General features: G+C 39.6%; 1 long non-coding RNA gene across 1 annotated transcript in view; it reads right to left on the minus strand.

Annotated features, from left to right (window-relative positions):
- Window positions 1-590: 590 nt before the first annotated feature.
- LOC125919419 (uncharacterized) overlaps window positions 591-26,449 on the minus strand; it is a 107,183-nt gene continuing 81,324 nt past the window's right edge. Inside the window, exons 5-6 of the long non-coding RNA XR_007456773.1 lie at window positions 3,954-4,042; window positions 591-1,769 (exon numbers count right to left, since the gene is read on the minus strand). This is a non-coding gene — a long non-coding RNA (uncharacterized LOC125919419). The remainder of the gene's footprint in view (window positions 1,770-3,953; window positions 4,043-26,449) is intronic.

Here is a 26,449-nt window from a genome sequence, read left to right on the forward strand (position 1 = left end):
CTTTCAAACAAATCACAGAAGCAAAGAATCTAAAAGTTAAACATTTGGTTCTTCCCCCCTTTTTTCCTTTTTTTTTTTTTTTTTTTTTTTTTACTGCCATGTTGACATGCACCAAGCAATTTATTTTTATTGTACATTTTATTCTTAGGGTAAATTTATAGTTTTATAATTTTAAACATATAGTAGAGATAATATAAGCTTGTTTGACTGGTAAATCTAGGTAGGAAAAATTGTATATCCACATTGTAATTAATCTTCAGAATTCTGAGGGCACACCTATTTAATTTTACCAACCATTTTTTAAGTAGCTTTATTTACCAAAGAATATCCCTGATCATGTGAACCTAAAACACACACACACACACACACACACACATTGGTTAGTTTCTTTATATCTGAGAGTTTTAAGGCAATTAATTTAGGTAAGTACCCACTTGCCTCTAAACCAATTTGAGTAGAACTCATCTGGGGGATTTTATAAATTAATTTAGTAATACCAGCTGGAGATAGAAAAATATCACTTGTAAATAACATACAGACATACATACACATGTACATAAACATATATTCAAATAGAGATTTTTTTTTAGCTTTCATTCTAAAATTTTAGTCTTAAAGTTAATAAAACATAGTAATACAAACTCACTGGTTTATCTCCACTTTATGTTTTTATCTGTATTGTATTTCCAGCAAATGGACAAGTTAAGGTTACCTGTATGTCAATATTTGTGGAGAAGACTTAACATCTTCTTTTGCCCTGAATGTAAACTAAATTTTAGGCTGGTGACTACAGAGACATCTAGCAGCTGTCTGGATATCTCCAGTGTACATATGAGTGGACAAAACAGCTATCTCTGGTTCCAGCTTTTTTTTTCTCTTTTCAGTCTCAGGTGGTTGCTTTTAGAGGTCCCAGAGTCTCCTGAGAGCCCCCGAGGGAGGATAGATGGCCTAAAATTCAAGTGGCTGTAGGGAGCTGAGAGGATAAGGTGAGAAGGGAAAAGTCTGGCAAGGTTGGACAGAGGAATAAAGGAAGAAGGGGTGTGAGGGGGAACATATAAAAGGGTTCAAGGCATAGGAGGGAATACTGAAGATGGTAAGAGGAGGAAGGAGGAGAGACACAATGGAGAAGGAGAGGCCTTAGAGGAGCCAGTCTGGGGAGATCTCAGGTTTTCCAAAGAGGCCAGTGGAGCTCTACATTGTCCTCAGCAAAATCATGCTAACAAGAAAAGAAGCAGATGAGTTGGCAGAGCTCATAATTAATAGAGGTACAAGAAGGGGGTTTCAGTCAACTGAGACGTTCCCATGGGAGAAGCAGAATCCAATGAGGACAACAGAGAGGCCTCACAGAGAGCCAAGAAGAAAGACTTCCAGCCCAGAGAGGTAGGAAATAATCCCCTCTCAGGAAAGAGATCCAGAAAGAAGAGACTTCTAGCTCAGCAGGTACCTTTCAAGGAAGCCTGGGACTCCAACTCATCTTCTTACAAATAGAGAAATGTAGGACTATACCCCAGGATCTGTTTGTCTGGGACTCTAAATCAGCTTGTAGAGTATACTCAGAATCTTACAAGTCAAAATCTGTCCTTACCAGCTTTAACAATGTCTGTCTGTAGCACCGGTTCCAGAGTCAGACTCTCCATAGGATCCCCAGCCTATCAGGCAGAAGGGAAGATAAAGACTTCAACGTTGCATTCTTAAGGTCCTAAGTGGCCTTAAGGTCACCCAGGGGCCCAGATGATGAATCTGATCCTATCTGAGTCACGGCACCATAACTGTTAAAGAAAAAAATACTCAATGAGTCTTGTTAAAGAAGGGAAGGCAGACTTTATTCAGGACCATCATGATAGATACAGGGAATACCACAATGGAATTCTACAGTGGGGAAGAGAGACTGGGCTTGACTCCAAGTAGAGCATGGACAACTGGGAATTTAAAGCCAAGGACAGAGTGGGGGGTAGTGGATGAAAACTTACTGAGGTATAAGAGGGGTTCTGGCTAAACCCACCTAATGGGATTCTTGCTGACAACAGGCCAGGATGATCAGACATCACCTGGGGGATGAAGAACCTGATCAGATAGCGAAGATGATCAGATATCAAGAGTGAGTGGCTCTAATTAAACTGACTTATCAAGGTTCTCACTAAAACTAGATTTTATAAGGACACACAAAGATGGGCCCAGAGGAAGGTCCAAAGGCCTGATTAACGTTTGCTCAAAGCACTTTTGTTAATGGGTTTATTTTAAAGAGGAAAAGAATAACAAAAATTGGAGATGGCATCCAAGATATAAAACTTTAGATTTTTCTAAATTTAACTCAAGGCCATCCCTGCTAGAATTCATTAAAAGTCTGGCCCCCTGAAAATCATGTAATCTTTTGCCTCCAGAGAGTTTAACAAGGCACCAGGATAGTCTCAGCCTTTGAGAGAAGTCCCAGAAAGGAAACAATCCAATAGAAAGAGGGAAGCATCACATTATAAGAATGTCAATAACTCATCATAATTTTCCTAACCCTAGTCCTCCACCCTAAATCACTTCTAGCAACTCAAGTGTCCTTAAAGTTGCATAAGTGACAAAATATACAGATTTGGCTGTTCTTTTCCTAGAATCTCATAAAAGAAGTTTCAGCCCTATGGCACATGATCAGGGAAGTCAATTATACTGGCTTTTCAGTCAGTGAAGCCTGGGTTCAAATGCTGACTCTTTAACTTAGCAGTGATCATGCACAGGTTTTCTAACTGCCCTTACATTGTTTTCTCAACTGTAAGCCTGGAGTCATTATTTTACCTAACCCACAGAGCTGCTTTGAAGGTGGGATAAAAATAATGCACCAAAGTGCTTAGCGAATTGCCTGTCATAGAGTCAGCACTTAGTAAATTAAAGATATGTGAGAAGAAGGGGTAGGTGAGGGGAACTGGGAAAGTCTAGAAAGAGTGTACAGCTCCTAAGAGATACAAGTGCCATAGGTTCCAAGGCATGAGTTAACTAGGCAAAGCAGCACACTTGCCAAGTCTCAAAAGAAATTAAGAAGCCTGGGGCACCTGGGTGGCTCAGTTGGTTAAGCCCTTAACCAACTGTGTGTCCATGATCACAGTGATCTCACAGTTTGTGAGATCAAGATCCAAGTTGGACTCTGCACTGATAGCACAGAGCCTGCTTGGGATTCTCTCTTTCTCTCTCTCTCTCCCTCTCTCTCTCTCTCTCTGTCTCTCTCTCTCTCTCCCCCTCCCCCACTCATGCTTGCGTTCTCTCTCTTTCAAGAGAAATAAATCAATATTAAAAAAAAAAAAAAAGAGGGCACCTGGGTAGCTCAGTCAGTTAAATATCAGACTTCAGCTCAGGTCATGATCTGAGTTTGTGAGTTTGAGCCCCACGTTGGGCTTTCTGCTGTCAGCTCAGAGCCTGCTTCAGATCCTCGGTTCCCCTCTCTCTTTGCCCCTCCTCTTCTTGCTCTCCCTCTCTCTCTCTCTCAAAATAAATAAATATTAAAAAAGAAGAAGAAGAAGAAGAAGAAGAAGGAGGAGGAGGAGGAGAAGGAGGAGGAGGAGGAGGAGGAGGAGGAGGAGGAGGAGGAGGAGAAGCCTGAGAGAAGCCGGCCTGGGATTTACAGACAGAGTGGAAAGTGGCCCTATCCCCCTTGTGTTTTCTCTCCAGACATATGAGACAAGTTCACCAAGACACAAGAAAGAAACATGGTGAGGGCCCCATTGGCATTGCAGTGTGGGTTCTGCCTGAAGAGGCTGAGGGTACTGAAACAATTGAGACTTTTGACTTGGGCAGGACATCTGCTCGTGAAACTTCTGGGCAAAGTGAAGCTTAGGAAACTGGTAAGAGGTTAAATAAGTGGGAATAAATCAAAAAGCGGGACATACAGACCAAAGGACACTTCACTGCCTTCCTGCCAGTTGTGAGCTACAGCCCGTGAGACTGGCCTTGTTACAGATAGGATCATTTCTCACCGGAAAGTTCCCTGGCCTTGTTGAGCTTGGCCTCGGGTACTCAACATTCTCAGGCTTGGCATGGTTTTCTCCAGTAATATTTTCTCTTTCTGAAAAAAAAAAAAAAAAAAAAAAAAAAAAAAAAAAAAAAAAAAAGTGGGGGGGGGGGACTATGTAGTGAGAATGCCAAAAAACGTCTGAGAATATGAATCACCAGAGAGAGAATTCCTGAATTTATTTTTCCTAACATTATTCTTATTAAGGAGAAAGAGATTTCCTTTTTGAGCCCCTGTATCTGTGATTCCTTAAAAACACTTTATTATGAAATTCTTGCTTGGGTTTCATTTTTTAATGTGTAGACATTTTGAATACCTGTTTCTGTCTCTGTGTGTTCTTTTCTCTCATGTGGCTGGGGGAAGAATTTCAATAGGCCCAGCCGACGGAGATAGTAACAGCAACAAGCTATGCCCTTATACATTTTGGAGGCTGAGGTGTGAGGACCGCAGATCGTAAATACGATGCAGAAATTGGCCCATGTGTCCTATCTTGCAGCTTATGCAGTTGTAGCGACACATCTACCGAGGGCCCTGCTTTCCTGCCTCCACGAGGTGACTAAGAAGGAAAGAACAGAGAGCATCTGTAACATGCTCTATACATCTCCAGAGAGGGTAGTGCTGGCCTCAAGCATCCCAAAGGCCCACTAAGGAAACGTGGTCAAATCTCCCACTCAGTGTTACAGGAAACAGACCTAGAAAAGGGAGATGGGTGTAAGTTTGCCAAGAAAGTAAATCATGCACATGAGATGTCAGGATCACTTAATGCACAGCAGATTTTCAGACCATTTCATCCACAGAATAAAATACACGGACTAACAATAGTATAGGAAAATGTTATATGTTTCAGTGGAAAACTATGCACGCCCTTCTACAGACTAATCTTTCAGGTTATGAGATTCTAGCTCTGTGCATTGTATTTGAATTATTTCGTAAAGCTTTGTAAGCTGTAGGTAACGGATAGATGTATAATTTTTATCCTGTCTGGTAGTGATTTAACTGACCAGCCCACAATCACCCCAACTGTCCTTAAAACTGGACAGAACAGTTTCGTCTCCATTTGCAATTCATCTCAACATTCCTTTACTTGTATCAATCCGTGTTTTGGTTTTTCCTTTGAAACAGTTGTTACAGGTTGAATAATGTCCCCCCCTTCAAAAAAATGTTAAAGTCCTCACCCCCAGGATGTGTGAATGTGACCTTATTTGAAAATAAGGTCTTTACAGGGCACCTGGGTAGCTCAATCATGTAAGTGTCTGACTCTTGATCTCAGCTCAGGTCTTGATCTCAAGGTCATGAGTTCAAGTCCTGCATTGGGTGTAAAGCCTACTGAAAAACAAAAAGAAAGAAAGAAAATAGGGTCTTTGCAAATGACTGAGTTAAGATGAGGTTATTAAAGTGGGCCTTAAACCAATATAACCGCGTCCCCTTATAAAAAGGGGAAATTTGGACAAAGACACAGACAGGCACATAAAATGGATGCCATATGAAAATAAGGGCAGATATGGGGATAACGCAACTCCCAAACTGGGGAAAAAGCACACCTTTTTTTGTTTTGTTTTGTTTTGTTTTAGTCTTCATGTGATGCGTGGAACAATGGCAGCCATCTTGTGTTCATGAGAGCAGCTATTGTGACTAAAGACAAAATTTGCCACTCCAAACATGGAAGAGTAGAAAGAAGGTCAATTCCTGGGTTCTTGATAATATCCAAGGTAACCTACCCAGAGTCACACATAAGACAAAATCTGTACCAATTCAAACTCTAGACCTACTTTCTCTCCCATACCACTTACCTCCTCTGTGTTTATTAGTCAGTAAATGAAGGTTAATTTCTCCTACTTCTTACTGATGTTTGTTTTTATCCTTTAAAATGTCTTAGCTATAGAGCCTAGTGGTTAAGAGCAAACTTTGGTGTCAGGTGGACCTGGGTTTAAATTCTGCCTCTGTGTGGCCTCAAGCAAGTCATTTAACCCCTTTATGTCTCAGTTTCCTGGAATACAGAATGGGGATAGATAGCAATTACTATGTTATATGGTTGTGATAGGACTAAGTGAAACTACACATTTAAAGTACTTATCACAGGTCCTGGCACATTATATTTGCACAGAAAAAATTGATGGTGTTTATGATTATTACTATTATTGCGCCATGCATTATTACCCTACCTCTTCAATAGGCAGCCAGCATTTTCAATGTGAGGAAAGCACCTTGCTCCCCATACACAGAGTGGTTTCATCAATTGACTTCACATTCATTAGAGCCTCCCCTCTGCATGCTACAACTGGGAGCTCCTCCTTCTTCCTGCCCAGAGAGCCACCATCAAATGAGCCCAGCTCCCTGGGAGCATCTGTCATTCCTTGGTGGAGCCCAGCCTGGGTTTGTATAGACTCACATTACCCCCACACCCCACACCCCACACCCCAGGGCCCTGACAGCTTTGATGCTCATGTGGCTGCCTGGCAGGAACAGAAAGATAAAACCCTACTTGTTTCCTCTCTCCACAATAAGACCTTTGGCAATTTAGAGGGACACAGATATAAAAGACTTGACTTTTTTTTTCTTTCTTTTCATTTTCCCCCCCAAAACAAATGGTGGTTTGTCCTTACCAGCAGCTCCTTCAGAGCCACACCAGCATCAAAGAGCATGAAATCAGCAGAAAGCCAAGGCAGGGTAGTTCTACCCTACCCGCTAGGGAATTTGCTTGCTTACAGGACAAACAAAAAGGGAGGGGAAAGGGGAGCTTTGCGCAAAGAGCATCTCACTGGGGTGACCTAAGCTCACAGCCCCCACCCCATTTCCAAAAGCTTGTTTTTTTAACATTTACTCTATGCTACTTGAAGCTTGGCACACAGACCAGACAAGGACAATGAGGTACACAGAGAAAGGAAAGCTCAACTTGTCTCATGGATAAATCTTGAGTTGACTTGACATCTCATACTCCAGAGGGCTTACTGTGCCAACAATGGGTAGGCCTCTGTGCGTGGAGCATTCAGTTGGAACTGGCAAGTCTTGTGTCAAGCTCTGCTCTAAGTCCACATGACCATGTACAAATGGAGGAGGAATGAGAACAGTCTCCAGGGCCTATTGTTTCTGGAGTATGTCCTATGTGTTGGGTCTGTACCAAGTACCTAATATGTAGCAACCATGGGGTAGGTAGGACTACTTTCCTCACTTATAGATGTGGACACCGAAGTGCAGAGAGATCAAGTCAGTTGTCCAAGGTCACATCCTAAGAGGCAGAGGCAGGACTTAAACTCAGATCCGCACCGAAGTATGTGTTCTTATCCAGATGTTGTAAAGCTGCTTTCCACAGGGATTGTGAGCAGACTGATAAATGCCAAGCAATATTCAGTTTTAGGGCATCTGTTATCTATTGAATTGTGCCTCCAAAAAATGTTATGTTAAAGTCCTAACTCCTAGTACCTGGAAAGTACTATTTGTAAATAGGGTTTTTCAGATGTAAGCAAGTGAAAATGAGGGCATACTGGATTAGGGGTAGGCCCTAATCCAGTGGCTGGAGTCCTTGTAAGGAAGGGACATTTGGATGCAGATACTCATACAGGGAAGAGGCCATGTGAAGATGGAGGCAGAAATTTAAGAGATGCTACCACAAACCCAGGAACTTCAAGGATTGCTGGAAACCACCAGAAGCAAGGAAGGACCCTCCCCTAGAGCCTCTGAGAGAATGTGGTCTGGCCAACATCTTGATTTTGGACATCTGGTCCCCAGATCTGTGAGAATAAATCTCTGCTGTTTGAAGCCACTAGGTCTGGGACACTCTGCGAAGGCAGCCTTAGGAAATGAATATAGCATCAGTCTTTGTGAGTTTACAGAGAAACAGGGGGAGGGCGACAGGAATTGTGGGGAGGGGAGAAAAAGGCAAGACAACTTTCAGACAAATTATATAAAGACTATATCTGGCATAGTGGCCTGGGGAACAGGGTGAGGATGCCAGCCACAAAAGGGAGACAGACAGGAGTGGGTGATGAAGGTAGGGAAATGAGGGGTTTAACAGAAGTGAAGGGGTGAAAAGGGGACAGAGAACCATAGCAAATTTGATGGGTCAGCTCCTTGAAAGGGAGAAGGGTCTGGCGTTCTGGCATTCCCTGCCAGTAAGGGAAAGGATTGAGAAAGAACAGAATGCTGCCACACTGTCTGCCCCGTGACAATGACCTTGCCCCACGCCACTGCCCCAGCCTTCTCACACCTCAGTAGGGCTCTTACGTCAGACTCCTCTTCAGTTACTGCACTCAGGGAACATGTAGTTAGCACTCACTAAGTGACTGGCGCTGAAGAGGGTGTGGGCATGAAGACCAGAGAGCAGCACAAAGGAACAAGAAACTAGGAGCCGCATGATTTCTTCAACCTGTATTGCTCTTTGCCCCACTGTCAGCCTAGAAAGAATATACTTAGAACTCCAGCCCATCCCAACTTGGATGGGGGCATTAGCCCACCTCACTGGGCCCAAAACAACTTCCACACCCTTACAGTATAATGTTTAGACATTATACTGTATTTCTTTCTTTATGTGTGTGTGTGTGTGTGTGTGTGTGTGTGTGTACACACACAGAAATATAGATAGATAGGGAGATAGATATAGACACATAGATATCTACCTATAGGTATAAATATAAATAAAGATAGTGTAGAGATAGATAGATAGATAGATAGATAATTATAGATACAATGGCTGCTCCATTAGAATGTGAACTTCTGGAAGGCAATGCCCTATTCAACTCTATCGAGTCAGTGCACAACAGTTGGTCAGTAAATATTTGATCAATGAATGTCCAAGGTATTCTAGAACTCAAACAACAAAAAGTCTTAAGTAATAGGAAAACAGGCAAAGGACATAAACACACGATTTACAAAATAAAAGAAATACAAGTGGTTCTCAGGCACATGAAAAGATGCTTAAGTACAGTCATAATAAGAGGCATGCAAGTTAAAGCTATACTGAAGAAACATATTTCACCTCTTAGACAACAGTGTGACAAGATATTGGGTGGGAAGTTGTGGGGACACAAGCAGGCTCATACCTGCTCATAGAAATGACATAACCCATAAGAAGGTCCTTAGGCAATATCTACCCTCTGTCTAGCAAGCGTACTTCCAGTGGGTTCCTGTGGGATATCTCTCAGATAGACCTGCAAACACAAAGCTGGAGTACAGACAAGCATTTTTGTAACAGCAAGAGATCTGAAGTAATTCAAGGGCCCTTCTCTAGAGAATTGGAAAAATAAACTGTGGTGCTTGAATAAGAATGAGAAAAATAGAAAGAATATTTGTATTTGCCTAATTTGCATTAAGAAACACTGGCTGGAGAAACTAATGCCTGTGGCTACCTAAGTGGGAACAGGAGGCAAGGTCAATAGCTGGAGAGAGAGCAAGATTTTGCAAGCCATGGCTTTCACATCATGCTGATTCTTGAATTAGGCAAATGGATTAGATGATCAAAAAATAATAATAAATTAAATTTAAAGAGAGTATATGATATTAATAAATAACATGTAATAGAATATAACATGTAATATGTGGAAGGCAGAGTTAGGAAGCTTCATGGCAGTGCAGGAAATTTCATGGCAGTACAGGAAGGCTCATGGAAAACAAAAATGATTCAAAATTCAGAATAGATTAAAATTTCAAAATAGCGTAAAATTTACCTATTACCAACTTCCTGGAAGACTAAAGAGGAGATCTATTTTCCGTAGGAACCAAAAACTGGGGTAAATAATACCAGTCAAAAACTCTTAAGCTACCTGAAGGAAAAGTCCACTGGTCACTGTGGGGAATTTCATATGCTCAGGACACAAGCTGCCTAACCACTCAATTCTCTCATTTTCCCTCTGACAATCTCATTGGAATTCCATTTATTTCCTAATTTCAGCCTCTCTCCCAAACCCAATATCCTCACATGTCTTGAACTTTTCTAGACTTTTCTATATCATCCATCAAAACCTTCCAAGATCTCTATCTCAATATACATTTCACATTTTATTTAAAATCCAGATTGACTATCATAAGGATGTAATGCTCTGCCCAACCTAGGATACTATTACTCATTAAACCCCATAACAATCTCACAAGATAAAGACCATCATAATCCATTTTACTAGCATTTTACAGATGAGAAAAGGGAGCCTAGACAGGTGGGGTGCTTTGTCCAAGGTTATCTGGTATGGAAAGGTGGGGCCAGAATAGAAGCCCTAGTAGTCTGACTTCAGAGCCTACTCACCAGTACTGCATCCCTAGATGCTCCCACAATAATTTGTGACCTATAGACCTTTTCTTCGGCTTCATATCCATCCATCCATGCATTCACTTGTCCCTCAGACATCCATGGCCACTTATAGTGTACAAGGCACTATGCTAGGCTAAGGGGACACAGAGATTCCAGAGATGGTGGTCCTTGACTTTGAGAAGTTTATGGTCCAGAGAGAACACACACAGGTAAAACCACAACTCCATATACAGGAGGTTCTGCAATGTGAGCCTAGGAGAGGCCCCCACTCCCCACCCCGAATCCACTTCTATACCTCTTTTGTTTTACCTCCCCTGCTCAGGAAGTCTTCGTTTAGGGCCCTGTAACGATCACAACTGGAAAATCAAATCCATCAGGATTCTTCCAGGTAAAGTAAAGGGGTCCAAACAGACTTACATGCTAACAACTATAAGATTTGGTCTTGGGGTCTGCTTTCCTGTAGCCTACAGTTTTATGGATGTCATTTCATGTTGGAACAAGAACAAGAGAATTGTGTGTTGTTGCTTCTAGCCACAAGAATCAGATTGAAAACAAAAGAGAAAGAAGATTTAATCTGATAATATTTCTCACAGTGTAATTCAGAGGACTGAGAAGCAAAGAAGAGCCCAGAAGTCTTACCTGTTGCCTTTAAATGTCTTCTTCCTTATCAGAGTCCAAAGGACTCATGATCCTAAAATCATCATGCTAAGTTGAGAAAGGATAGCCTACTTACTAAACTTGCAGTCTTCCCTGTGGTCTGCTCAGGCTCCACAGGGCAAGAGTAACTGCTCAAGTTCCATCCCCCAAACAAAACACCAAAACTAGTCACACAGACCTGGGTTCAAAGCCAGACTCTGCCACTTACCAAGAAATCATCAGCATCAACTTCCTCATCTGGAGAATGGGATTAATAGTGAACATTTGGTAAGATAATACATACAAAGGCTCTAGCCTTAGGCATGACACAAATTCAAAGCCTTCTTGGGACAGTCTCTTAACCAGAGTCACTGCCAACTTCCACATGCAAACCTCTCGAGGTCAGGTTGTGAGCATTAGCCCTGGCCCCCTCTGCCCAAGGGACCTGTACTTATTTTGGCAGCCATAGCTTGGCCTCTAGAGCTGCAGAGACAAGGAGAACAGGTTCTAGGGCCTAAGAAGACAAGGGCTCGAAAGAGACAGGGACTATCCAAGCTTACAGTCACACAGGCTAGGGTTGGGGTTACATTCTAGACTGGGGATGCAGACAGAGTACAGGAAAACCTGGGTAAAGGGAAGTGGTGCAGGTTGGAGGCAACCTAGTGTCCTGAGACTAAGCAAGTCCATAGTTCAACAACAGCAAAGCAGTAGCATTGAAAACATTACTTTGGAAAGAAATCACTATTTCTCAAAAAGTCTGAGGGGAAAAAAAGTCTGAATTTTATTGAACTGACCTACACTTTTGTATGGCTTGATATCATTCTCAGTTTTAAATAGTTAGAGGCAGAGTGAGGGTAGGGAATAGAAGATAGGCACCAGGGGCGCTTGGGTGGCTCAGTCAGTTAAGTGTCTGACTTCGGCTCAGATCATGATCTCACAGTTCATGAGTTTGAGCCCCACATCAGGCTCTTACTCTCAGTGCAGAATCTGCTTCGTATCCTTTGTCTCCCTCTCTTTCTGGCTCTCTCTCTCTCTCTCTCTCTCAAAAATAAAATAAACGTTAAAAAAAAAAAAAAAAGAAGAAGATAGGCACCATATTCTTTCCCATGCTATTCTGACCTGGCCCATTAAATACCAAAAAGGCTTCATCTTATGTCTGTATTTTAAGGGTCAGTAACCCAAATACCTATAGAGGTCAAGCAGATCAGAGATATGAGTACCTGTACCATGTAAGGAAACTGGAACACAAATGCCCTAATCAACTATTGCCAGAGAGAAGCAGAGTCAGTGTTACTAGATTGATTTTTTAAAAATAGAGAGAGATTTATTTTAAGGATTGGCTCATAATTATGGTGGCTGGCAGTCCAAAATCTATAGGGAAGGCCAAAAATTCAGGTAATAGTTGATGTTCCCATCTTGAGTCTGAATTCAGCAGGGCAGGAATTACCTGTTGACAATTATGATGTGAACACACTGCTAATGTTGCTCAATCACGTATAGACATATACAATAATGACAGGAGATTTCCTTTTCCTGCAGGTGGGACTGGATTTACCTTCCTCCTCTATGTTTTCATTATTGCTCATTCATGAGGTCATATAAGTAAGTATTTATGTCTTCCTTCACTAATAGACTAGGATATTTTTCAAAGTGTAGCTCACATATCAAAGACATCAAAATATTCTGGAGTTCCTGTTAAGTACATTCCTGACATGCCTCATCCACTAATTCAGGAAATCTATGCTAAATTTTAACAAGCACTCTTGGGGTGCCTGGTGGGGTTCAGTTGGTTAAGCATCTGACTCTTGATTTCGACTCAGGTCATGATCTCATGGTGGTGAGATCCAGCCCCACATCAGGCTCTGCCCTGGACGTGAAGCCTGCATAAGATTCCCTCTCTCCCTCTTCCTCTGCCTCTCCCCAGCTTGCACGTGCGCTCTCTCTCAAAAACAAAAGAAAAAAAAAAGCATTTTTTTTTCTTGTGTATGCTAACATTTAAAACCCACTGGACAGAACTGTTTTCTCATTTTGTCCTTCAGTGACCAACAAAGTCCCTAACACCTAGTGGGAGCTTAACAAATGTTGTTGAACAAATTAATAAGTAGTGTCACTGGTTTGTCCCTAGGTTCTCTTGTGATGTGTGTAAAAATCATAATGCTAAACTTGTAATCTTGATCTCTTTGTTTTAGGTGATGACCAACTCTTGTATAACCCATCTATGTATGTGTCCGTTAACCCCACTAGACAGGAAAATTTCTTTGCATTTTTGCCATTCTTGTATTCACAGAGCCTAGCCCAGTTACTGGAATAAGTTAGGTGCTCAGTAAATATTTTTTGAATGAATAGATCGATGGATGAAAGGACAGATAAATAACCTACCTTAACTTACACCACCCACTGTCTTACTAGGTTGTCTTACTAGGTTGTCTTACTAGGTTTACTTGCTGGTCCCTGAGTTTCTCATCCTATCTTTCAGTAATTCATAATTGCAGCAGGTTTTAAGAATGCACCTATAACTTTCACTTGCCATAGATTAAAGCATAGTTAAGAGTCTATCACATGTAATTTCTGTAACATTAACTGTATCTCTTTTATCGCTTTCAGAAAAAATATGTATCATGATACCCATAATTCAGAGGTATGCTATTTTGGAGATGACCTTGAATCCTCTTCAAAATATAAACAAAACTATTCATAAGCTTGATTGCCTAAACTATTACTATTACTGCTTTTTAACACATTTATCATGATATTTCAAAACCAATCCAGACCCAATACAGTGTCAAGACATTCAGGTTAAGTATAACTGCTATAAAGCATTTGATCTAAATTCCTGTATCTAGAATGACTAAAATTAGAAAGACTGACAATAACAAGTGTGGAGGAAGATGTGGAGCAACCTCAAGTCTCATAAGTTGCTGGTGGGAAACTGGTATTTACCCAAGAGAAATGAAAATAACAAAACAACTTGTACCAGAATGTTTATAGCAGATCTACTCTTAATAGACCCAAACTGGAAGTGACAGACCCAAATGTCCATCAGCAAGAGAAAGGAAAAAGTATAATATCTTCACACAATGGGATAATACTTAGCAACACAAAAGAACAAACTGATAAATTGTCCAACAACATGGACACATCTCAAAGTCATGATCTTAAATGAAACAAGAGTATATTCTATAGAATGTTTGGGGTGCCTGGTGGGGTTCAGTTGGTTAAGCATCTGACTCTTGTAGTGACAGAAATCAGAAGCATGATTACCTCTGCAAAGAGCAGGTATTGACTGGAAAGGGACAGAAAGAAACTTTCCAGGTGAGAAAAATGTCCTAGATCTTGATTTGGCAATGGTTACATTTGTCAAAACCCACCAAATTATTTATTTAAGATCTGTACATTTTTCTGTATGTAAAATGTATGTCATTTGAAAAATTTACACTTCTACATTGGCCAGAAATACCAAAGCATAATTGATCTTTTACATATCACGGATTCATTGTTGGGGACATTTTTTAGAAATATAAGACTTTAAACAGTCTATGATTCCAGGAGAGGTGTTACCCTCATCTTAACATAACACCGTGTTTCATTCTACAAAGGTATTACAGGACAATCAAACACCATTCCAATATATAATTTATATGAGTGCCTGGCACCATTGTGGCTTTTTATATTCATTAGTTGGTTTAAATCTCACTTTTTAAAAATGTGCAATGTGAATATTTAACAGATGAGAATCAAGGTCCAGATAGGTCAAGTTTCTTGCCCAAGTTCACACAGCTAATGAGTGATGTCACCAGGACTCAACCCAGATCCTAGGCCCACACTCTTTCCTCTCCAGTAAACAGCATACACACACACACACACACACACACACACACACACACATCTATGAATCACAATTCATAGATCATAGATCTTTCCATTCTTTTATCATGAATCTGTGATAACAGTTCTTCCGGTGAAATTTTAAAATAAATAAGTGAAGCCTTTATAAAGCACTCTAGAGCCCATGGATGGAAAATTTTAAATCATTGCCTGATTCGTCCCGCCTGGCTCTCATTCTCAAATCTGTGTTTGCTTTGGAATCTAGGGACTGGAATAATCTACTGAGACTAAATGAAAGAAGCCACAGAGCATTTGTTGGCCAAAGGGCAAAGGGGGTGTTTCCTTCACTTTAAGTGTTAAAACAAAATTGTCCATTATTCTACACACTGAATTATTGTTAGCATCTTTAGAAGGGAAGCAGACACATTGATTGCATTTCAAATAAAAAATTGAAAGCAATTAGCAGAGGGAAGAGAGAAATGAGCTCTACTGTCTACAACCACTGTCTGCTCTTTCAAGCCATGGTCTTTAGGATATGACTTTTTTATTGAATTTTTCACTCTCATTAGTGGTTTTTAACAGTGGATTTCTAAATACCCAAGTCTAAACCAAAGCCAACATTATTTAATTCTGAACTGTTAGAAACCTCTAAGAACCCATTCAAAATGCCAGAAAAAGCTCACATAACCCTCATGTATATAGTGAGATTAATATCCCACAGAAATACCTCATTAAACTAATGTCAAAGTAATTCACTTAAAACTTTTCCTGGCAAAACCTAAAACTTCTATGACAGAGAATAATACTGCAGAGATACCAAGACTAAAACAAGCTGAAGAGCTTCGAATCAGATGACCAACTGATTAACTGATGAAGAAAAAAGGAAATATTATCACTGTTGGAAAAGCAGGTTTTTAGTCCAATATACTTCCAATGATACTGAAAACCATTTTGTATCATTCATAGGAAGCCTTCACATATTCGGTCAACAAAATTGGAAACTGGTTTCCAACCTGGTTTTAAATCCTAATCCTATTTTCCATGAAAAATAGTTTGTACTTTAAAGAGCTCAGGATGATAATTCCTTTGGAAAAGATTTAATTCTGTGGCTGGCTTGTTATTGTAGATACAAACATCTTAGCTGTCAACTACAAGCTGAAAAAATCTTATTTCTCTCTGGCTTATGGAGCAAGGAAACAATAACAAAAGCATCTCCCCTGATCTTAAAACCTTCTGACTTCCAACTAGAATATGATACCTAGCACTGTAAATAGTCTTATAAATCTTGCCTTTCCTAACAGACTTAACCTTTCCATTTTCTTAGATATTAGCAATAAAAGTACCACGTGTAAATCTTCTTAAGATTTGGGCAAGACTGGGGTACCTGGGTGGCTCAGTCAGTTGAGCATCCAACTCTTGATCTCAACTCAGGTCTTGATCTCAGGGTTGTGAGTTTGAGTCCCATGTTGGGCTCTGCAATGAGCGTGATGCTTAAAAAAAAAAAAAAAAATTGGGGCAAGTTTGTCACAAGATTCAAAATACTCAGTCCCTATGGACAGTTGGCTTTTCATATGGTTAAAGGTAGTGAAACAATTTTGGGAGTGCACAGGGAATAAAGATGAAAGAGTCAAAATAATAGGGGAAAGACAGAATCAAAAAAATATGTTAGGTTTTAAAATATGTGATTTTTGTTATGCAGACAGTTTCAAATGGAGTAATTCAAGCTGAAGTGTTTTTTGACTTTGGTTTTCCTTAGGGAAACATGCACAGCAACAAAGAATAATGGAAAAGGCTGGCGTGGACTCTGATACAGAAGGTTTCAATCCCAGTTCCATTTTTCCTAGCCCAGAAACTTGGGCAATAAAAATAAATTGATAATAATAACGGCTAACAGTTATTGAACCTTAAAGTGAGCCAGACACTGGTCAAAGTTTTATGTGTATTAGCTCATTTAATTCTATGAGATAGTAAAGTGTTTAAAACTCTCCCATTTACTAGCTACATAATCCTGGACAAATTCCTCTTCTGCAGAATCATCACGCAGTCTCATCTATCTCCTAGACTGCTTATGAGAATTAATGAGCTAATACTAAAGTTAAGCACATAAAACAGTGTTTGTTTGACACAAGGCAGACACTCAACCAACGTTTGCTATTGTTACTCCCATTTTACATCTAGGAAACTGAGACAAAGAAAGTCTATTTGCTAAAGAAATGGTAATTAACACTAACTAATGAACCTATAATATTTGGCCTTTGTAAATATTCATACATGGTAGCTATTTTTCATCCTATAATAAACAGAGATCACTGTGAAAACAACTCTCTGTTATTCAAAATGGTGCTTTGCCTAAACTGAACACAAAGAGTTCCAAGTGTAGATTTCTAATACAAAATGTTTAACTAGCTGTCAATTATTATTTGACCTTCCTCTTACATTACTGATTATATCCAAAGCACATCAATAAATTACGCAGATTGAATGGAGACCTACATTCTGCAATAACTATTATACTAAGGCACCTTTCCAATAAGAATCAATGTACTGATCTGTAAAATGGGCAACCCAAACTGACACCCCCCCCCCCCCCCCCAACAGCAGGGCACTTTCAGGGTGAATTCTCCAGTCTCCAGGTCCTGGTCTACTGGCTAGGCAGCCTCAGGAGCTTGCCGCTAAGAAGAACACAGCCATCTCTTTTGGACAAATTCCCCCTAACCAAGCTCATCACCAAAACCCATGTACAAAACCAGAATGCCAAATGATTAATTACAAGGACATATAACACATCAAACAGATCTGAGACTAGGTTAGTTGATGGCCGTATTCACTGCCTGTGAACCAATCTGCATGGGAAACTGGATTATAATTAGAAGGCTACTTGGTGAATGTAGAACCAGTAAGAAGGTACATCGAGTCATCTCCAGGGTAATCAGAACTTAAGAGTTCATACTGGGGCTTGATAGGTCCAATCCTTTGCTCTGCAGATAACCCCTCACAGACAATTTAATTTAGTTTATCTTCGAATCTCTGAGGCTATTAATCCCCTCAGAACTCATTCTTTCTTCATCTCTGAGAATAACTTCAAGCTTGTTGCAGTCAAGGCCATGGAGCCTGGAAACTATTCCATCCTTTCAGGTAATCCACCTCTATAATCGGACTCCTTTTACACTTGTTTCACAATTTACCTTTCTTAGAAGACAATCTCGTTTCCAAAGCTCAAAGCACAACGGTAGGTACATCTCCATTTCTCCCAAATACCAATAGTAAGATAATTACCTGATCTAGCACAAAATAAATCCTTCCCAAATGTAACGACTTTCTTAATGCCTCCTTTCCAGAGGTCAGCAACAGTTTACCCCGCTGTGGCAGGTACAAGTGTTCATGGAGGATACTGGCAGATCTAAGGGTCAGTTCTTTCATTCACTCCTTTAACTTCTATTTACTTGGTGTCTGTTATGTGCCAAGCACTGAGCAGTACAGTGAGTCAGCAGGAGACCCTGACTGCCCAGATCTCTGAGCACTGTGAAACAGATACTAATCATTTGCTGCAATGCCACCAGAGAAGGGAAAACTACAAACTGAGAAAGTATCCTGGAGGGAGAAAAGAATTACAATTCTTTGAGAAAACTAATGAGTTGACCCAACCAGAAGGGTTAAAAAGCTTTCCCTGAAGAAACAAGATTTGAGTGGAAGTTGAAAGAAGAGTAGTAGGCACTGATGGGGGGGATCAGAGAGCTGCCAGGAGGGGTTGAAGAAAGAAAAACAATTTCAGATGAAGGAAACTGCACTGCAGAAGCCTTGAGGCTTTTGTGAGCAGCAAGCAGCGTGGGCGAAAGAGGAATCTAAAGAAGGTCAAAGGTACCCAGAGGGCAATGAGCCATTGGGCAAAGTAGTCACAAGAACAGTGGGGCAGGTAAGAAGGGGCTGGGCCATGCAGGACCTTGCCAGCCAAAATACAGATTTTGATCTTTATCCTGGGTTGAAGAATTTTAGAGGCAGTTGATGATTCTTGATCAGATTTGCCTCTCAAAAGATCACTCTCCTACAGAGTGGAGAATCAGTTGAAGACGCTATGGAGGAGGCTGGGGCATCAGCTGAAGAGGCAATCACGGTAGTCCAGGCAAGAGATGCTGGTTCCTTAGTGATTAGCACAGATGAAGAGAAACAGACAGGACTGAGATACTGCAAAAGTAAATGTCCATTAACAGGCAAGGGGTAAGAAAAAACTCATTCCATTCTGTGGACAGACTACTCAGCAATGAAAAGGAACAGACCATTCAGAGGACAGAAATTCAGAGGTTCAGCAAAAGGGAACTGACCAGAAATGCACACAAGGGAACTTCTAGAGATGAAATCTAAATTGTGTTGGTAATTACACAAGCATACAAATTGGTCAAAATTCATCAAAATAGGTGTTTTAATGGCTAAATTTTATTGTATGTAAAGTATATCTCAAAAAGGTTAATTTTTTTAGAAATCAGTACATCTTAATTATTAATAACATAGATTTTGGAATCGTACATACATGAATTTAAATCCTAGCTCTACCACTGGTAACTGTGTCACTCTAGAAAAGTCAATAAAATGAGGAGAGAGGATGGCTGTTTTAAGGATCAAATCACCCAGTTTAGCACACTGCCAAATACAAAGGCAGGAGGGTCTACCATTCAAGTTTCATTGACTCAGTAACAGGAGTAGGTAAAGCAATGAACATTATTTGAATGTGTAGGGGTTAGAACAAATCACCCCAAGATGTGCTACTTTGGCATGGGGATTATTTTGAGCTGAAAACAAGCAAGGCCCAAAAGATGCAAGAAGAAACTGTGATCTTTCTCTAACTGCCTAAAAGAATTTAGAGGATCTGCTTCAGGAAGAGAGTTATTACCAAAGATAACTATAGTATAATACAAACTAGGTAGGGTAGACAGGGAGAACCTAGCAAAGCCTATTTGATCAAAGTCCTCTCTGTTCCATTGCTTCTGTATGGCCCAGCAAACATTTGTTTACCAAACATTTAGTCTTTTTTACCTTCCCATGAATTGCTGTCCTTCCCATTTAAGTCTCAGACTCCCACCCCCTTCCCTTTAGTTCAGGATGACATAAATACCTCATTTTGCCTCTCTTTAGAATCTCATGTTTATATGGATTCCCCATATGTATGTAATTAAATTTGATTTTCTCTTATTAATCTGTCTCTTGTCAATTTCATTCTTAGACCAACCAGAAGAATCTTAAAAGGTGAAAGAAAAGCTTTCCTTCCCAACAAATGCTTCCTGTTCTTAGGTATGTGGTAGGCCCTACAGATGTTTCTCATTTGATCCTAATAAAAATTCTAAGAGGTGGCCATTGTTTCTATAGCTCTGAAACATAGAAATCTCCCAGGAGACAGTAACTTGCCCAAAGTCATTCACAGAGTGAACATGGAGCCCAAGGTCCTTGCAGGTGGTGAGAGAATGCCACCTTAGCCCCCACTTCAGTGTTCTAGGAGGAAACCTGTGGGTCCTCACAGGAAATTTTCCAAAAGGCAATACTAAAACACAGGTAGTCTAATAAATTCTTTTAAATGCATACAGTTGGACACTTATTTTTTGCTTTTATTGTATTTGTTTTTACGGTTACTATCTTGGTCTGTCCAGGCTACTATAACAACGTATCAGAGACTGGGTAACTTATAAACAACAGAAATTTATTTCTCACAGTATTGGAGGCTGGAAGTCTGAGATCAGGGTGTCCCCATGGTCAAGCAAGGGCCCTCATTCATGTTGCAAACTTCTCCATATATCCCGACAAGGTGATAGTGGACAAGAGAGCTCTCTTTAGCGTTAATCTCATTCATGACAGCTCTACCCTCACGATCTAACCACTTCCCAAAGACTCCACCTCCTAATACCATCACACTGGGCTTTAGAACAGTGATAGTGGTTTTCTAGTTATGGTGATGAATTACATTTCCTTTCTAAGATAAGTTTAAGTGTTTTAAGTAAATCAAATTAAAACCATGAAGGAATTGGCAGTATGGGCACTACTTAGCTATCTCAAAGTTGTGAAGAGGATTTGGAAATGACTGAAGTTGAGAAAGGCTGGACCAGCTCAAGTAGACAAGGACAGGGCCCCAAGATGCCAGGGAGGTGGGCCAGGGAGGCAGAGAGGATGCAGGCTGATGCTAAGCAACCTTAGGACAGCCTGAGAAGAGAGTTTATAGTCATGTCACTACTGCCTCCCATTTGAGTGGTGTCATGACATTTAGGACAAAACCTGGGCCTTGGAGAAGGAATAAAAATAGGGAAAGGAGAATGGCAAGAGGGGGAAGAATGGGGGGAAGATAGGAAGGGAGATGGAGCAATGATACAGATAGGGTATCTGTCAATACCAGCCCAGGTACAGTGCTATTATTTTTCCACTCCAGCTAGACAGCCTTTTGGGGAAAGCCAAAACAGCTCAAAGCTTTTCTTAGAATCTTTTTTCCTCTATGAACTAAGGAGAATCCATGTGTAAAATGATCATTTTCAGAAACAAAAGAATTAAAATGATGAATCCTCTTATACTTTTGACTTCACTCTGTCGCTGTCACAGGTAGCTTTTGAAAATGAGGCAAGAGACAATAATTATTCCTAAAAAAAAAACAATGATGCTCTGCAAATTGAAATCCACTGCCTCTTACATTGTATTTCTTAAGCAAAGCCTTTGCAGGGCAGCTGGATGACACAAATGATATATTCTTCTTAAAAGAAATATATTTCTTAAAATATATAAATATTATATATATATATATATATATATATATATCTTAAAATATATTCTTCTTAAAAGAAAAAACCAGTCAGGCCTGGTTGGTCGGTTTTCCTAGTCTGATATCCAAACTAATCTATATGGGATTTTAAAAATGCTTATGGAATGTATTCTATGCCATGTTTTCTCTCCTGTTTCTCTCAGTGATCCTAGCATGTTCTAACTTAAGATTTGGTCAAATTAACTTCTAAGCAAAACCCCTAATTTCTACTCTGATATCTATACCACCATCATCCCCCAAACACACACTGTCTGTGCCCGGGTTCTCAGTAGACATGTCCTAGAAAGTCACCTTTGGAGTGAAAGTTCCTATATTCTTATAGAAATTCTCATATTACTATATTCACCTGTGGAAGCAATAAGACGAAGTGAAATTAAAAAAAGACTTTTTAGACCTGCAAATCAGTCTGAAGGCTAGAAAGGCAGGAGAATAGAGATAAAACAACGAGAGGTAGCCAAACTTCATGGTCAGACAAGGACAGGACCCGGGAGAAAGAAGCAAACAACCCACACCTGATGGGTGAAATCACTTGGGGAAGAAAGAAGAGTTTATAAAGCAGGGAACTATAGCATCACATGAGGTAATTCTAGAGAATGCTTGATTCAAAATGGACACTGAATGAAGGTTTGCTGATTGAATCAGTAAACATATGAATGATTGCCTAAGCTAGAGGGGCCACGGCAGGCTCAAGAGAGAGAAAATAGGGAGCTGACCACCCAGAAGCTTATCTTTATGCTTCTCCAGCCTCAGTCAAATGTGTGTTGAAGGACAGAGGATATATCAGATATCTTAGCCCCATTGTCCGGACCCATGTATTAGATCAATATGAGACACAGCACGTCTCCTCCTACATTGTACAATAAAGACCATGCCAAAGTGCCTTCTAAGATTAAAGAATCTGAAACTCACTAAGAGTAAGAGAGTCGTGAGAACGTGATATATGATAACTTCCAAAAGAACTCTTAGGGTAAAAATACCCTAAGAATTGGTCTGGTTATTACCATAGCATTCATTGTTTCAGGGAACGTTTATTGAGAGGCTATTGGTCCCGAACTATGGTATGGCAGACACAAAAAACTGGGGGGGGGCGGGGGGGGGGGGGAAGAGCCAGGAAATATGAATCTCAACCCTGGCTCAGATACTCAGTGACTTTGGGAAAGGGCATTCCAAATGGAAAATAATTTGTGAGCCAACCCAGAGAGATAAGAAACAGCATGAGTTCAAGAAATTACAAGAAGCATGGTGTTCAGCAAAAGTGTCGGTCAGGGATGGCAACACCTTAGGCTAATATATAGTAAGTGCTCAGTAAATATTTGTTGAATGCATGAAGGAGAAATAGGTAGAAACAGATCACAGAGGACCTTATATTCATTCTACGCTAAAAACTTAGGTTTCTCTTGTAGGCAGTGGAGAATCACCAACGGGACAGAACTTTACTCAGATTTAAGTTGTAGCTAGGTGCTATGCTGTATGGAAAATTAATATAGGGAGAACGAGAAATAAGACGGAAAGACTAGCTGATAGGCAATGGTCCTAGAAAGGGAGAAGAGCAAATGACTTAGAGAAATCAGAGCTAAAAGAGACAGCATTATACCTTGGTGTCGAACACTGGTTCCTGATCTTTTGTACTTAAACCCACTTCATAGTAGTATTTAATTTCATGAACCCGCTTAGGAATTTTTAAAAAATCATTGTATTATTTTTGCAAAGTAACTAGAAAGTAAAGAAGTAATTTTAAACTAAAAATCAATTGATTTTAAACTAAAAATCAATTTTAAACTAAAAAATCAATATTATTAAAGATTCTATTGACATACATTTTACTATTTTCTGAATAGGCCTATAGAAAATTTAACATGAGACAGTGAACAAAAAACTTAGCACAGAGCCCGGCTCATAGTACAATATTCTGTAAACGCTCACTTTTATCATTGTCGTTGTTATCGCTGATCTCTAATAATCATCCAGATGTTTAGCCAAAGAGTGGCTCAAAACAAATGCTAGTTACCTATGGTTCACTAGCATCTCATGACCAGATAAAGCAACCTCATTTTCCAAAATAAAAATAGAAACTTAAGATCAGATACAGGGGTTTTTCTAACATTTTTAGTTTATTCACATGAAAAATCACATTTTTTAGTTTATGGATTTTTTTAATTTAAAATAATTGCCTGAAACTCAGACTTCCCTGGAATATTCAGGGTGTGAAGTTTACTCCCCTAAAATATTGGTTAACAATATCTCAAAGAACACAAACTAGCAGTCCTCCATTTAGATTCAATTTTGAAGACAAAAGTTTCATTTATATCCATATCTTGGCCAGGATAAAAGACTAAATAAATAATCTAGATACACATTTGGAACCTGTGCTTCCAGAAAGATGGAGATGTGCTTTTCCCTATTCCTCCTGCTAAGTACAACTAAAAACTCTGGATCTTATATATAAGACAAACCTAAGACTCTGAAAGGTAGGAAGAAGAAAGACCACTAGGGACCTTGCTAAGACATACAGTCAAACTTCTGAAAACTAAAGACAAAATAAAAATCTTGAAAGCAGAAAGAAATATATGACACTTTACCTATATGTGAAAAAGTGATTATAATGACAGCAGATTATTCATCAGAAATCATGGCAGTCAAGGAAGTAGCTCAACATCTTTCTGTCAGCCCACAATTCTGTATCCAGTGAAAATATCCTTCAAGAATGCAGGAAAAATGTATCCATTCTCAAATGAAGGAAAACTAAGAAAATTTGTCACCATCAGACATACCCTAAAAGAACAGCTAAAGGAAGTTCTCTAAACAGAAAGGAAATGATAAAAGAAGTAATCTGGAAGGAAGGAAGGAAGGAAGGAAGGAAGGAAGGAAGGAAGAGAGAGAGAGAGAAGGAGGGAGGGAGAAAGGGACGGAGGGAGGGAGAAGAACAACAAAAACAGTAAAAATATGAATGAATAAATCCTCTTGAGTTTTCTAAATTGTTTGACAATTGAAGCTAAAATGATAACACCATCTGATGTGGTTCTAAATGTATGCAGATAGATTACCTAAGGCACTTATAAACAGGTAGAATAAAAGGAGAGAAGGGGAGGTTAAGATTTCTACACTGTGCTTGAACTGGTAAAATGTCTATACCAGTAGACTGTGCTAAGTTATGTATATATAATGTAATACAGTAACCACTAAAAAAGCTATACAGAGAGATATACTCAAATATACTCAGTAAGAAAGTAAAATTCCAAAAATATGTTCAATTACCCATAGGAGAATGGGAAAAAGAAAACAGAGAAACAAACAAACAAAAAAACAGAGAGGAAACAAAACAAACGGAAAACAAATACCAAAATAGCAGACATAAGCTGTAACACATCAATAATGACATAAATATAAATGGTCTAATACATCAATTAAAAGACAGATTGGCAGGGGCGCCTGGGTGGCGCAGTCGGTTAAGCGTCCAACTTCAGCCAGGTCACGATCTCGAGGTCCGTGAGTTCGAGCCCCACGTCAGGCTCTGGGCTGATGGCTCGGAGCCTGGAGCCTGTTTCAGATTCTGTGTCTCCCTCTCTCTCTGACCCTCCCCCATTCATGCTCTGTCTCTCTCTGTCCCAAAAATAAATAAAAAACGTTGAAAAACAAAAAAATTTAAAAGACAGATTGGCAGAGTGGATTAAAATGCATGACTCAACTATATGCTATCTGTAAGAAACTCATTTCACATATAATTATGTAGGCAGTTTGAAAGTAAAAATATAGGGACATATCATGCAAACATTAATCAAAAGAAAGTGGGAGTGGCTATATTAGTATCATAAAAAGTAAACTTCACAGCAAAGAAAATTATCAGAGATAAAGACATTACATAATGATAAAAGGGTCAATCCACCAAGAAGACATAACTATCCTAAATGCGTATACAACAAAGAGAGTTACAAAATATATAAAGCAAAAACTGATAGAAATGAAAGAATAGGCAAACCCAGAATTATAGTTTTAGACTTCAACACCCTTTCTCTGAACAACGAATGAAACAACGAGGCACAAAATCATCAACGACATAGAACTCAATTACACTATTAACCAGAAGAATCCAACTGACATTTATAGAATAATCCACCCACCAAAAGCAAAATACATGCATGGAACATATACTAAAAGGGACCATACCCTGAGTCATAAAACCTAGATCAACAAATGTGAAAGAACTGAAATTATACAGAATGTTCTCTAGCCACATGCAATCAAATTAGAAACCAAACACTTGGCAACTAAATAACACATTTCCAAATACTCCATAGGTCATAAGAAGTCTCAAGGGAAATTAAAAAAAAAAATACATTGAACTCAATGAAAATGAAAATACAATATAACAAAATTTGTGGGACACAGCTAATGCAGTCTTAAGGGGGAAAATTTGTAGCACTTATGCTAACATTAATAAAGAAGAAAAGTCTCAAATCAATAACCTAAGCTCCCACTTAAAGAAATGTTTTAAAAAAGAAAAATAAACCCAGGGGCACCTGAGTGGCTCAGTTAGTTAAGCGTCCAACTTTGGCTCAGGTCATGATCACATGGTTCCTGAGTTCAAGCCCTGCATCGGGCTGTCTGCTGTCAGCACAGAGCCACTTTCTTTTTTTTTTTTTTTTTTTTTTTTTTAATTTACATCCAAGTTAGTTAGCATATAGTGCAGTAATGATTTCAGGAGTAAAATCCAGTGATTCATTCCCTACATATAACACCCAGTGCTCATTCCAGCAAGTGTCCTCCTTAATGCCCATTGCCCATTTAGCCCACAACCCCTCCAGCAACACTCAGTTTGTTCTCTATATTTAAGAGTCTCTTATATTTTGTCCCCCCTCCCTGTTTTTATATTATTTTTGCTTCCCTTCCCTCATGTTCATCTGTTTTGTATCTTAAATTCCACATGAGTGAAGGCATATGATACTTGTCTTTTGCACAGAGCCCACTTTTGATC

The sequence above is a fragment of the Panthera uncia genome, chromosome B4 (genome assembly GCF_023721935.1).
Source record: "Panthera uncia isolate 11264 chromosome B4, Puncia_PCG_1.0, whole genome shotgun sequence".
Taxonomy (NCBI): Eukaryota; Metazoa; Chordata; class Mammalia; order Carnivora; family Felidae; genus Panthera; species Panthera uncia.